This window comes from Palaemon carinicauda, chromosome 18 (assembly GCF_036898095.1).
Source record: "Palaemon carinicauda isolate YSFRI2023 chromosome 18, ASM3689809v2, whole genome shotgun sequence".
NCBI lineage: Eukaryota > Metazoa > Arthropoda > Malacostraca > Decapoda > Palaemonidae > Palaemon > Palaemon carinicauda.
The window spans coordinates 85353813-85368959 of NC_090742.1; the positions used below are offsets into that span (position 1 = coordinate 85353813).

At 42.7% G+C, this 15147-nt stretch overlaps 1 protein-coding gene across 1 annotated transcript in view; it reads right to left on the reverse strand.

The window, feature by feature from the left end:
• LOC137657923 (uncharacterized) overlaps positions 1-14028 on the reverse strand; it is a 487878-nt gene extending 473850 nt beyond the window's left edge. Inside the window, exon 1 of the mRNA XM_068392606.1 lies at positions 13896-14028. The gene's annotated coding sequence lies outside the window, so the exon portion shown is untranslated. The remainder of the gene's footprint in view (positions 1-13895) is intronic.
• Positions 14029-15147: the final 1119 nt, after the last annotated feature.

Here is a 15147-nt window from a genome sequence, read left to right on the forward strand (position 1 = left end):
CTTCAGAAGAAAAAAAAAAAACAGGAGCATCACCATTATTCTGATACAACGAGAAAAATAAATGTTCTCTATGGAACACTGAAGAGAGCAACCTATAAATAAAAATAATCCACAGCAATAAAATCTCGGTGAATAGTATCCAGTTTATTTGTCAAAAACAATTTGCCTACAATAATTTGTTTACATATACAATTCATATATAACAATTTATCTAAGGAAATAATTCTTCTACGATGTTAGAGAATTATTATATATATCTTATTTACGACTCTTCCAGTACGTTTTGGCTCCATTGTCATTATCTAATAAAAGATTTAACCACCTTGACCTAAATTAGAGGGTGCTGTCATCAATACTTACTCTTCTTTATAGAAAAAAAAAATGGTAGTTTTGGCGACTCGCTAAATGATAACAGTTCTCTCTGTATCTCTCTCTAGATTGGAGAAAGAATTGGTAGTTTTATTAATAGGAAAAAGAAGTTAATAGGTGTTTGTTTGGTGATAACAATTCTCTCTGTATTTCTCTCTAATTCGTAGTGAATTGGTAGTTTTGTCAATAAGAAAAAGAATTTCATAGGTGTTTGTTTCTCTCTTTTCTCTGTACTTTGAAGAGAGAATTTGTGGTTTTGTCGATAAGTAAAAGGAGTCCATAGAAATTTGTTTAGTGATATCAGTTCTCTCTGTATTTCTCTCTAATTCGTAGTGAATTGGTAGTTTTGTCAATAAGAAAAAGAAGTTCATAAGTGTTTGTTTATTGATAACAGTTCTCTCTGTATTTCTCTCTACTTTCGAGAGAGAATTGGTAGCTTTGTCTATAAGAAAATTAAATTCATAAGTGTTTGTTTAGTGATAACAGTTCTCTGTATTTCTCCCTACTTTGGAAAGAGAATGGGCAGTTTTGTCAATAAGGAAAAGAAGTTCATAGAAGTTTGTTTAGTGATAACAGTTCCCTCTTTATTTCTCCCTACTTTCGAGAGAGAATTGGTAGTTCCGTCAATAAGAAAAAGAAGTTTATAGATGTTTGTTAAGTGATAACAGTTCTCTCTGTATTTCTCTCTATTTTGCAGAGAGAATTGGTAGTTTTGTCAATAAGATAAACGGATTTTGAGCGAAGCGAAAAATCTATTTTTGGGTGAGATGGCCATGTCGTCCTGATGGAAGTTCCTATAGGGTAGCTTCCTAGGGTATATTACAACTACGGCGATATTCCCAGAGAATTTACCTTAAGGTACCCAGAATTCTAACTCCTGGAGCGAATATCCCTAATGAAAGTACCAGGGATATCGCGAAATATCAGAGGACGTATTCTTGACACGCCACATGGCAATCTGCACCCCAAACAGAGATAACACTTCGAAGGGGTCAATTGGCAAGAAAACGAAAACGAGAAAGAAAAAGGAGAGCCGTTCGCAAGGCTCTCTCTTCTCCCGTTTCGTAAGCGTGCATTGCGCCGATTCTGGCGCCATCTGTATTCCTTGTAGCGATACACGAGGTGCTACAGATACTGTATGTAGGGAGGGGTCCTACAGCCCTTTCATAGAAAGGGAAGGGCGGGTCCATCAGGACGACATGGCTATCTCACCCAAAAATAGATTTTTCGCTTCGCTCAAAATCCGTTTTTTGGGCTCAAGCCATGTCGTCCTGATGGAAGTATACCAGAGCATTACTGTATCCGTGGATTCTCAGAACGTGCCGTACTCCCCGGAGGTATTTCCCCGGTCGACTAGACCTAGAGACCTAAGATGTTACTGTTATACATCTTTTCAACTAACCATAAACCATGTTAGAGCTTCCTGCCCCCTACAGGGAAGAGTCCTACTAGACTCTGGAAAAGTCTCGAAGAGTACATATACCTATGTATGAATACCAGGCAAGCCAATATAGTGGTCTCACCCTATATTAAGTAAAGCATAGTTTGTAAAGAACCACTGCGTCAATATGAAATATCGACCAGTTCTCCACTCAATACTTATATTGGAGAAAGAAAAAGGAGAGCCGTTCGCAAGGTTCTCTCTTCTCCCGTTTCGTAAGCGTGCATTGCGCCGATTCTGGCGCCATCTGTATTCCTTGTAGCGATACACGAGGTGCTACAGATACTGTATGTAGGGAGGGGTCCTACAGCCCTTTCATAGAAAGGGAAGGGCGGGTCCATCAGGACGACATGGCCATCTCACCCAAAAATAGATTTTTCGCTTCGCTCAAAATCCGTCTTTTGGGCTCAAGCCATGTCGTCCTGATGGAAGTATACCAGAGCATTACTGTATCCGTGGATTCTCAGAACGTGCCGTACTCCCCGGAGGTATTTCCCCGGTCGACTAGACCTAGAGACCTAAGATGTTACTGTTATACATCTTTTCAACTAACCATAAACCATGTTAGAGCTTCCTGCCCCCTACAGGGAAGAGTCCTACTAGACTCTGGAAAAGTCTCGAAGAGTACATATACCTATGTATGAATACCAGGCAAGCCAATATAGTGGTCTCACCCTATATTAAGTAAAGCATAGTTTGTAAAGAACCACTGCGTCAATATGAAATATCGACCAGTTCTCCACTCAATACTTATATTGGACAAAGGTTTATATCCGCATAGAGGAAACTTGTAAATCCGCCACCGTCCCCTTATGGGATGGAGTCCTCCCGCTAAGGGAAAGCATAAACCAATGCAACATTAGCTTGCATAAAGGAACAATCTATTAGAATTATCCCAGATAAATATACATAGAATGAATGCTCAATTATACCAATAAATTGACACAGGTGAAGGAGACGCAAGGTTCTCAAGAACAAGTTTATTGACAGACAATAAATAGACAGGTTAACAACAATTATATATATATATATATATATATATATATATATATATATATATATATATATATATATATATATATATATAAGAGGAGGATAACCAAAACTTTAAGCATAAGTATGATAGTAAACAGAAACTTGTTTATCTGAAAGAAAAACATTAGTGCCACTTTTAACATACAGAGGTATCAAAGTCATAAAAGTCTGTATTACTAATCAGTCACATTAGCGTTAGAAACGCTCAGCACACATGTCTGCACTTATGCTAGGTTCACCTTTGGAAGTGGAACAGTCAACGTGGGCAACCCGGTGCCCTCACTTAGTTTGTAGCACAGTATGTAACTACACACTCACCCTGGAATTAATCGTCCCAATTAAAACCACTGTTCCTCGCAGAGTTAAACAGCAGGGTTAACGACGCAACCCACTGCTACCACAGATCTCTTTAGTTGCTCCACTTGCTTCGCATAGTGACGAAAGAACACTCTGGAAGACTTCCAGCCAGTGTATGAACGAAGATGTTCAAAATCCATACAATTAAAGAAATTTAAGGATGAGGCAACTTTCCTCGGATCGTGACCTGCGGGTGTACTGTCAGGATCCGCTCTGCGAATAAAATATGTGATTTTCGCCCTGAGTTGTTTCAGTGATAAAATTGAGCCTGACGTTTCTCCCCTGAATAGTTGACCACCCTTGAAGTCTGAAGTTCTACGAAGATAGACCTTTAGGCATTCTACTGGACAGAGATGCATCTTCTTGCAGAGGGCAGATTCTCCAGGGACCCCACCTGTTGGTGGGTAACTCGTTCTTGGCGAGAAACGTAGGATCCGGAAACAGGTTCAGTTCTCCCCCATCCAGGAACTGAACACGACCTTCCTCTCTCGAGAGGGCTACAATCTCACTAACCCTGGCCCCGGACGCGAGTGCAAATAGGAAAATAACTTTTTGGGTTAAATCCTTTAACGCACACTCCTCATTGTTCATCAGTGAAGCGAAATGAAGAACTTTATCTAAAGACCATGAAATGGGCTTTGGAGGTGCTGAAGGTCTGAGCCTAGCGCAGGCTTTCGGAACTTTATTAAAGATCTCGTTAGCGAGGTCGACCTGGAAGGCATATAGAATGGGTCTTGTCAAAGCAGACTTACACGTTGAAATCGCGTTAGCTGCCTACCCTTGACCATGGAGGTGGATGAAGAAAGATAAGCAGAAGTCCGTCGAGATCTCCTGCGGATTCTTCGCCTTGACAAAGGCCACCCATTTTCTCCAAGATGACTCATATTGCCTTCTAGTAGATTTGCACTTAAATTCCTCTAGGAAGTCTATGCTGGCTTTCGAAATCCCGAAATGCTTTCTCACCGCTAGGGAGAGAAAATCATGAGCTGCAGGGTCCGGGTTTTCTGTAATGAAGCGCAAACAGTCGACTTCTGGACTCGCTGGGTCAGAACTGGATCTGGTAGCGGTAGAAACTTCAACCGTAGTTCTAATGCCAGGGGGAACCACACGCTGTTCGGCCACTTGTGGGCCACTATTGTCGCTACTCCCTTGAAGGATCTCATTTGTTGAGGACCCTCAACAGAAGGTTGTGAGGAGGGAACAGATAAATCCTGGACCATCTGTTCCAGTCGAGGGACATCGCGTCCACTGCTTCCGCCAAGGGGTCCTCGTACGGGGACACGTACAGGGGCAACTTCTTGTTGTCTTTCGTCGCAAAGAGGTCTATCTGCAGTTCTGGGACTTGACTCAAGATGAAGGAGAACGATCCTGCGTCTAGGGACCATTCCGACTCTATCGGTGTGAACCTGGATAGAGCGTCCGCTGTCACATTGCGGACTCCTTGAAGGTGAACTGCCGACAGGTACCACCACTTCTTCTTTTCCGCCAATCGGAAGATGGCCAACATCACCTGGTTGAGAGGTGGCGACCTTGATCCTTGTCGATTCAAGCATCTCACAACTACCTCGCTGTCCAGCACCAACCTTATGTGGATCGAGTGACACGGGGAGACTTTCTTTAAGGTAAGGAGCACTGCCATAGCCTCTAGAAAGTTTATGTGAAAGGTCTTGAATAGATTGGACCAAGTCCCTTGGGCCTTTTTCCGATGAGAGTGACCTCCCCACCCCTCCTTCGAGGCGTCTGTGTGAATCGTCACCGACGGGGGAGGTGGCTGAAGAAGTACCGACTTCTTTAGATGTCTGGGTTGGGACCAAGGCCTGAGAAGAGTATGTAGACGAAGCGGAACTGGTCTTCTCACATCCCTTCGTGCGTTTGATGCATAACTTCTCCAAACTCCGGTTGCATCCTTTAGCTGTGCTCTTAGCACCGGGTCTGTTACCGAAGCAAACTGGAGAGAACCCAGTACTCTCTCCTGTTTGCGTCTTGATATCCTTTCGGAATCTAGAAGTCTCTTGACAGAACCAGCTATCTCCTTCCTTTTCTTCGCCGGGATGGAGAATTGGTGTGACATTAGGTCCCAGTGGATTCCCAACCACTGGAACTTTTGAGATGGAGAAAGTCGAGACTTTTTTTCTGTTGATCTTGAAGCCTAGATACTCTAGGAACTGGATCACCTGCAGGGAAGCTTGCAAGCATTCTGTCTTGGATGCTGCCCACACCAGCCAGTCGTCCAGGTAATCTACCACCTGAATTCCCTTTAGGCGTAATTGTTTGAGAGCTACGCTCGCAAGCTTCGTGAAGATCCTTGGAGCTATATTTAGCCCGAATGGCATGGCTCTGAAGGCGTATAGTCTTCGTTGTAGCTTGAACCCTAGGTAGGGGGAGAGTCGACGGTTGATTGGAACGTGCCAATAAGCGTCTGACAAGTCTATGGAGACGGTATATGCCCTCTTGGGCAGTAAGGTCCTTATGTGTTGCAGTGTTAGCATTTTGAACTTGCAGTTCACTATGAACTTGTTGAGTGGCGACAAGTCCAGAATGACTCTGAGTTTTTCTGAGTCTTTCTTGGGAACACAAAACAGCCTCCCTTGGAATTTGATGGACTTCACCCTTCGGATCACTTTTTTCTCCAACAGTTCTTGGATGTACTCCTCCAGAACGGGGGTGGAGTGTTGGAAAAACCGAGGGCACGGGGGTGGAGTGCTGTACCAGCTCCAGCCCAGTCCATTCTTGAGTAGGCTGTGGGCCCAGGGATCGAAGGTCCACCGATCCCGAAAACTTTGAAGTCTCCCTCCTACCGGTATCATCTCACTTGGACTGCTGTCCTGAGGTCTTGCCTCCCTGACCGCGACCACCCCTGAATCCCCTTTCCCTTGAGGGGCGCCTAGATGAGCCTCTGGCTGCTCCTCTAGGCTTTGCTCGAAAGGAAGTTGACTGCCCTTCGAACGTTGGGTCGAATGCCGGGGACTGTGTCGACACGGCCTGGGGTACCCACTGGAATGTGGTCGGGGTTTGTGCCACAATCTGGGGCACTGAAGGCATCGGCAATTGCTGTTGCTGTTGCTGTCTAAATGGCTTGGCTGGCCGAGATGGTAGCCTAGTCCTCTTAGTCTTCCTCTTAGGTTGGGGACCCTCATCCGGGGAAGACTTTTTCTTGATAGACAGGCCCCACTTCTGGAGAAGGTTTCTATTCTCCGTGGCGGCCTTATCAACAACTTCTTTGACCGATTCGCTAGGGAAAAGGTCTTTGCCCCAAATGTTGGAGGAGATTAGTTTCCTTGGCTCGTGCCTCACCGTAGCCGAGGTGAACACGAACTCCCTACAAGCTCTCCTCGCCCTGACGAAGCTGTAAAGATCCATCTGGCCACAGTGACGAACATTTCATGGACCTTGGGGTCACTTGCCATCGTCTCAAGAGTGGTCTGAAGAGACACTGAGGCAGCCAGTCTTTCTTTTGTCTCGAGCTCTCTCCGCAAAAGAAAGTCAGACAGCTTAGGGAGGTTCTCACCGAACTGACGTCCGGCAATATCAGCCTCCAACTTCCCGACTGAGAAGGTAAGATGGACGTCCTTCCAGTCCTTGTGGTCCATAGGTAGGGCCAGCGACAAGGGTTTACACTCCTCCAAGGAGGGGCAAGGCTTGCCAGCCTCGACTGCTTTTAACACAGCCGCAAACCCTTTCTGCAAAAAGGGGAAGGCTCTAGCAGGAGAGGACACAAAGGAAGGGAGCTTCTTACTCAATGCAGCCACCTTTGAGTTCGTGAAGCCCCTCTCTTTCATCGAAGATGAAAACAAAGCTTGAGCCTTAGCATGGTCCATCACTATGACCTCCTTCGGCTCTGTCTCCTCCTTTGAAGTTGGTTCCTTCCTCAACCGCACATAACAGTCCGGATATGACCCTTTGCTGGGCCAGAATTCCACCTCCTCTAGGGGAACTGAACCCAACTTATCCGACATGACGATCTTCCCAATCGTCATCGGCATGTGCTCAGCATATCTCCACGGGTTAGCATCTGAGCACAAGGGAAGGTCTTTCACATTGAGCCTTTTCTGGGGCCCACGTGATGCTGCAAGTTTCTGCATCTGCAGATCCATTGCAGCCGCCTTCTCATTATTCTCCTTCTGCATTTGTTGGATCATTCCAACAATGGAGGAGAGGGCCTGTCCCAGCTCTACTGGGAGAGCGGACGATGTTGAGGGAATAGGTTCAGGGATCTGAACCGGAGCAGCCGACACCTCGTCGGCCTCTTCCTCTACAATGTCTGGGGCTTGATCTTCATCCTGGCCTTCTGCCAGGAGGTCTTCCTCCAGACGCTCTGACACGTCTGACATCCTGTCGTCCAACTGGATGTCTTGCAAGGCGACCGCGACTTCAGCATCCACCGGGATCTGAACTAGGGGGATCTCCTCTTGAGGCTGGGGAATCACTGCATCAGCTGATGCCCTAGGGAAAAGGTAAGCCCTCATCTTCTCACTTGGAAGATAAGGTCCAGAGGTGTTCTTCTGGAAGCCCCTTACCCAGGTACGAAGCTTCTCCCTTGCTATATCCCATGATTCCGCCGTCCTAGGGGAATCAAAAGCCTCAGTAATCAGGTTAGAGCACACGGTTCATACCTGAGGGTCCCAATACCGGAGATCACCCTTGGAGACAGCGCATGCTGCGTGCCTCCAACATAACTCGTGTCCGCAGAAGTTCTTACTGCGGACGTTGCAGAAAGCACTTCCGCACTTCGGATGGTCCTCCTGTAAAGAGAAGAAATTTCCATGAGTATCAAGTGAACTACGTATCACTGGATATGCACAGATTAGCATAAAAAATCAGAAAGGAAAGACACACACTTGTGTTTCCCGCACAACCAATTGTTGCAGCCTTCCAGATAATAAAATCGTATGGTTAATCTGTCCTAGAGTAACCAATGAAAAATTTCCAGAGGAAACAGGTGGAGCTCACACCTAAGATATGATTTTAAAATACCGGATAATAGACAAGAAAGAACTCACTTTCTTATCTGTAAGGCAACACCAAAGGGCTGTGCAAGACAACACAAAAGTGTTAGAAAACACAGTGTTGTACCAATACTATACTATAGTTTTCTCCCTACAGTATATGCTATACTGAAGAATACTGGTACAGTATAGAAGGTAATGCGCCGGCCGGCACTTGCCGGCCGTCACACACAATAACTAGCTTTAAAGTATACTACTTAACAGCTATAAGGCGGCAGAACGCTGGTTCAAATGCATGTGCTGGCCGGCAGTAACTGCCGGCCGGCAACAGCCAATGTCGGCCGGCAACAGCCAATGTCGGCCGGCCGGCAACTACACAAGGTAGCACCCGGCTGCCGGCCACCGCTCGTAGCGACCGGCAGACAAGGGCGTGACAATAGCCGGCCGGCAAAGGTAAACAACCGATGCCGGCCAGCAGCAAAAGAACCAGAGAACTCCGACTGCCCAGCTGCCAGCCACATAGGACGGCAGCCGGGTCGGGTACAGCACTAGAAGAAAACAGAATGGATGCCAGGATAAGAGAGTGTACTACCTCAAAGCCCGGCAATCCGGAAGAGTGCATATAAGGAAGGGGAGAATCTAATTCAGGCTTCCTGACCAATGCCGTCTGGCTCTACAGACAGACATGGAAGAGGGACCAAGGGAGGTCCGGGCAGCACTCAAAGCGGAAGACCTTTGCCGGCCGGCACACTCTGCCGGCCCCGGCAAGGGACCGAGTCAATTCCACATCCTAATCTATACTAGGTCCAGATGTAGAATAACGTACAGTACTGTAATGGCTAGGCCATTACAGAGATAGAGGGGGAAGGGACAAAGAGGGTCCTACCAACCTTGCTTTAGTAAAGAATCACCCGCAGCCAAGAAAACTCATCTTAGCCTAAGGGAGATCCAAGGAGGGAGGCCAGCAATACTTGCCAACCCCCACTGAACCAAAGCAAGGAAGGTGTTGCTACTCCCGGGGAAAGGATCTTATCCTCCCACCGAGAACAGCAACAAGGACTAGTCTGCTAGATCACAAAAGAAGGAATCATCTCGTACAGAAACCTTCGGGAGTGACCCAAGGAGGTTAAGCCTCCTATGTCTGCGTCAGACTAGCGAGGGAGACTCTACCCCAAGCCAGACAAACACAGACTCAGACTAAACTCTCTGATGTTCTGCCCCTCTCTGAAGCCAGACTTACTGGAACAGGAAGGTACAGTAACACCCCAATATAGTTGTATCGAAAGTTAATTCAGATAAACCACTAGGGTTAAGCCCAAGGCTTAAACAGAGGGAAAGGGATTGCATACCTTCTCCGAAGAAAAGAAAGCAACCGGGGAGTATGAGAAAGTATACTAAGGCTCCATAGGCAACTTAGCCTAGGCACCAAGAGAATCGATTACCTAAATCACCGAAACTCACTCGTATACTATCTTGGAAATAATCAATATAATCTTACATGTATAAAACTGCCTAAAGCTTCAATAAAATTTTAAAACACTCGGAAATCCAAAAATCATGCAGGAAAGTACTAGGGCCAAACGACTAGGCTACATGGTCTAGCGTAGGCCAGAATTGGCGAATACTTCGCCAAAACAAACAATACTAAAAGCACGAATAAGGAAATCCTATGTAACGCTAAATAGCTAAAATTATTAAAGCAAAACAGCCGGGAACGCCGCTCTGGCTAACTAAAACTCATACCTAGCGAGCGACAGCGTCCAGGACGCCTCCGGTAGGCAACGGCTCTAGTAACAAAGATTATTACTATCAATCACTTTAAAAATTACCAAGAGCCTACATTTATACATAAAAGAAATAATACTCAAATTATCAGAGGCAGACGAAGTTGGAGAAAGCATAATAAAGCGATTAAATCCAAGATTTTGCGAGAAACACAGGAAAAAACACAGAGTTGTTAAGCTACGCAAAAAGGAATACAGATGGCGCCAGAATCGGTGCAATGCACGCTTACGAAACGGGAGAAGAGAGAGCCTTGCGAACGGCTCTCCTTTTTCTTTCTCGTTTTCGTTTTCTTGCCAATTGACCCCTTCGAAGTGTTATCTCTGTTCGGGGTGCAGATTGCCATGTGGCGTGTCAAGAATACGTCCTCTGATATTTCGCGATATCCCTGGTACTTTCATTAGGGATATTCACTCCAGGAGTTAGAATTCTGGGTACCTTAAGGTAAATTCTCTGGGAATATCGCCGTAGTTGTAATATACCCTAGGAAGCTACCCTATAGGAACTTCCATCAGGACGACATGGCTTGAGCCCAAAAAATACGTTTATAGATGTTTGTTTAGTGATAACATCTTTATCTGCATCTTACTCTAGTTGGGAGATATATTGAATCACTTGGAAAAAGTATATCTGTAGAAGAATTGTATAAATAGATGAATTCCGTTAGATAAATTGCTGTGGAAGAAGTTATGTAGACAAATTGTAGTAGATAAAATCACATAGATTCTTGATGAATCGGGAAATTAGACTTTCGGACCAAGTTCTTATTTTTAGAAACAATATGATATACATATATGATAGAGTGCCACTTAAGATTGAGGGACTGCTGAAAAAAAAGCAAATTGTAAGTGGCACTAATAAACAACTTGGGAGATTATTGCAAAATTATCAAGCTAGGTAAGTGATATCATCAAAATACTACTTATATACTAATGAGAAGATAATTTTCTATTTCCTAGAACTTTTATGGGGAGATTCATCGGACAACTACACCAACACACGAGAAATGAACTGGATCTTGATATCACTAATTACATACAAAGTAATTTGCGACTCAATGCACTAAATTAATATGCTAAGCTTAGAGTTAGAGATAATGAAACAGATTCATATACAGTTCAAATGAGATAAAAATTACAAAGACGTCTAAGATTACAAGAATTAGATTACTGAGAAAAAATAGAGCTATTAAGAGAGTATTTTCATAGACATGTTTAAAATTTAAAGAACTCTAAATTCAAATGAACAATGGAAATAGTATCTAACAACATTAAAACATAATTATGGCGATTCATGGGAGAATGAGCTTTTAATACTCTAGCATATACATGTCTAGTTGTATAACTTTATAAAAACATACACATACATACACAGAATTGTCAGTATCTATCGCTAATAAGCTGTTAGCGGCAACATACCGATACAAGCAAAAATAGGATGTAGTTAAAACCAAGTTCATCCTTTAATTTCTGATGATCCTCGTGCATAAAACTTGTAGTAGCAGCGGCTTCATTAACATACACAAAAGGATACGAACAGGCTGATATAAGTCTTTTTATAATTTATATATTATTTAATGTTACTGTTCTTAAAATATATTATCTTAATTGTTCATTACTTCGCTTGTAGTTTTTTATTTCCTTATTTGCTTTTCTCACTGGGCTATTTTTTCCCAGTTGGTACCTTTGCGGATATAGCATACTGCTTTTCCATCTAGGGTTGGAACTTAGCTAATAATGATGATGATGATGATGATGATAAATAATAATAATAATAATAATAATAATAATAATAATAATAATAATAATGACGTTGACTTCAATATACGCAATATGGAGGAACCACATCTATCGGCTATGCCTCTAAAATACCCAGGCTCTATCGTTTATTTGTTTATGCTACTCAGTGTGGTCTCTCTCTCTCTCTCTCTCTCTCTCTCTCTCTCTCTCTCTCTCTCTCTCTCTCTCTCTCTCTCGTTCTAAATTACATGCCTTTTATCCTTATAAGCCTAAAGGCTCCCGTTTTCTCCAAAGGGCAAAATAATCTAAATCTTTATCTTTTCGTCTTAGCTACTTTTTTACTACATGGTTATACGCTCTCTCTCTCTCTCTCTCTCTCTCTCTCTCTCTCTCTCTCTCTCTCTCTCTCTCTCTCTCTCTCTCTCTCTCTCTCTCTCATAAATACACGCAAACAAACACAATATATATATATATATATATATATATATATATATATATATATAAATATATATATATATATATATATATATATATATATATATATATATATATGGCTCTCAGTAAAGCTAAAATCATGTTAATAGTATTAACGTCCAAAACTTCCTCTCAATCGCTAGCTCCTTGAATTATTTGTCAAAATCTTCTTTAACGTATATAACTCATTATCTTGATTCAAACTTGGACACCAACAGCGACAAGGATAGAAATTGTAACAATAGAAATAAATTGTGATTTTTCAGATACAATATTTCTATCACCGGTTACTAGTATCAATCGACTACGTCATTACTACTAATCATCGTCTTGTCATTAACTATCAATGAAAACGTTAATTCCATTGCATCACAATATGATAAAATAAATAATAATTTTCATTTTTTCTTCGCCTATTAATAATAACAATTTCTAACTCGCAAACATATTGCATAAATATATACATTCTTCATTTGAGATCCATTAATGAACCCTTTCAACAGCTAGTTAAAATATTTATACTGTCGATCAAATTCGCTCACCTAAATCAACAATTTCATTCACACAGACAATTAATTCATCATAAAGCATTGGTCTGTTGGACAATAACCCTTTCCAGTGAGCAATATTATTAAAAATATTAATTCTATGCTAGTTAATTTTTAATCATTACTCATATGGCTTTAGGTATAGTAAAATCCGAATTAAAATTTTCTTATTACCCAATTCATTATTACTATTCTCTCTTTTGTCATTATCAATCTAATTATAAACAATAAACAACTTATCTTAGATTTTCCTTTCCCTTATTTTGTCTCGTTTCAGTACATACATAATACACTTAAGAATTTCAAAATTTCTGCAAACGCTTTTCTGTTGAACGGGCTGACTTGTCTAGTTTCATGGTTTACATATGACTGATTTATTTCAACACTGCGACTGACATATTTAAATTCTTATTATTTCTCATGTACAATTTATTCGTTATTTTTCTATTTCATTTTCAAAATAGGCTGCTTTCCCTATTGGAGCCCTTGGGCTTGTGGCATCCTGTTTATCCAACTGGGGTTGCAACTTAATATTAATATATATATATATATATATATATATATATATATATACATATATATATATACATACATATATATCTATATATATACACATACATATATATATGTGTGTGTGCAAACACACCCTCACATACGCATACGTATATATATATATATATATATATATATATATATATATATATATATATACACACACATACATATACCCCGCATTCTCGAATGAAGTGAACCATGTTACACCTTTAAGTAAGGAGCAGAGTGCTTATATGCACCCTTTGGATTCCCTAACTTTAAAACACTATCTTTATGCACTTACGTTATACTGCAACTGTTTTTTTAAAACCTACGATATACCTCGGTTTATATGAAAATGCTATTCTTATCGCAAAGTTTTCTAATGCTGAAAATGTGGTTCCGAAATCCTATTAAATTTATAAATAAAAAGCTTTGACTATTTTGGTCTTTCTCATAAAACATTAAAATTCAATCAGACCTTCAGAATTTCTAACGTCATTCTTGATTAAATAATGCTTATTTAACAGTGATTTATTATCTTCGATGTCATAAATTAATAAACTAAAAACATTAACATTATTATTCTGTTGAGTTAAATTATTTTATTTCAATCAAATGTCATCACACAAAATGGGTACTAACAATTAACTGTTGACAAATCACATACCTCTAACGATGCGAAGTTTGAGTCTGCCCTGATGCAAGTAGGCGTATGGTAGATAGTACTCTTTCCCGTGGGTGACCACCTTAACACCTTTTTTCCCTGCCACTACAGTGCCCCCTTCGCCATTGCCCCAGTACCCTGAATCGGGTTCTCTCGTGGAAGAACCAGGACTCCCCTCACTGTCCCCTGAAGACCAGGCTAAAGATGCCAGTAGTTGAGGAGGGATGGGGGATGGTGGCTGAGGGGGGATTAAGGGTGGCAAGGTGAGGTAGGGAATAACAACATTTTTGTCATTATCATCAAATCCTGCTTGTGAAGCGGCGGACGAGAGGTTCTCTCGAGATCCTTCATCACGAGAGAGAGCCTCTTCACTTCCATGGCGAGACGAATATTTCCTAGAAATGGGATGGGATCCACTTAGCCCATTTCTACTGTCGCTGTCGTTATCTAAGTCGTCGTCGCTCAGTTGCAAATGAGGCGGGTGCCAGGTAAAGGTCAGGTGATGGACGTGGGTTTCGTCCCGCAACCACGAAGGGTCGCCTTCGTCGTCCTCATGACAGACAGTGGAGTTAATAGAATGGGGAGGATTCGGGTCCACGCTCACACCATTAAACGCCCTTTTCCTGGAGGCCTCGACGTCTGTAGCGCTGTAATTAAGACCATCACAAACATCTTCAAGCTCTTCCCCTCCTGTTATTAGTGCAGAATATTCCTTCCCGGAAGCCCCTGGGACAAGGTTCTCCAAATGGTAACCTTCACCATTAACAGCCTCGCACAAGTTCACTGGTTTGACCTCACACAATTTCGATCTGTTTGTCTGTTCCTTCATACACTTGGTCAAGGGCTCCGCATCGTCTCGACACCGTTGCTGTATCTCACGAGATACACCCAAGTTATCGCAATCCTCGGGGAGGTCAAACGTCACCGAGTGACCCGAATCGGACCTCTTTCTTCGTATCTGGCCCTTGTGTTTCAGATTAGATCGCAGGGAGGAGAAAGTATGAAGGCCACCAGACATAGGGAGGTGGACAGAAGGAAACGCAGCAGATGAAGTGGAGGGGAGGAACGAGTGTGTTGTGTCGTCACCACTTCTGCTGAGGGTCGATGCAGAGACTCCAACTTGGTCGTCACGACCCGCCACAACCGACTCGGGGGGAGGGGGATGGTAGAAACCTGTCGCCACTCCGCTTGCTCCAAGCACGCCCCCTCCTCCACTTGCTTCGTCACCACTGCTGGAGGCTGTTACTGGCGTTGC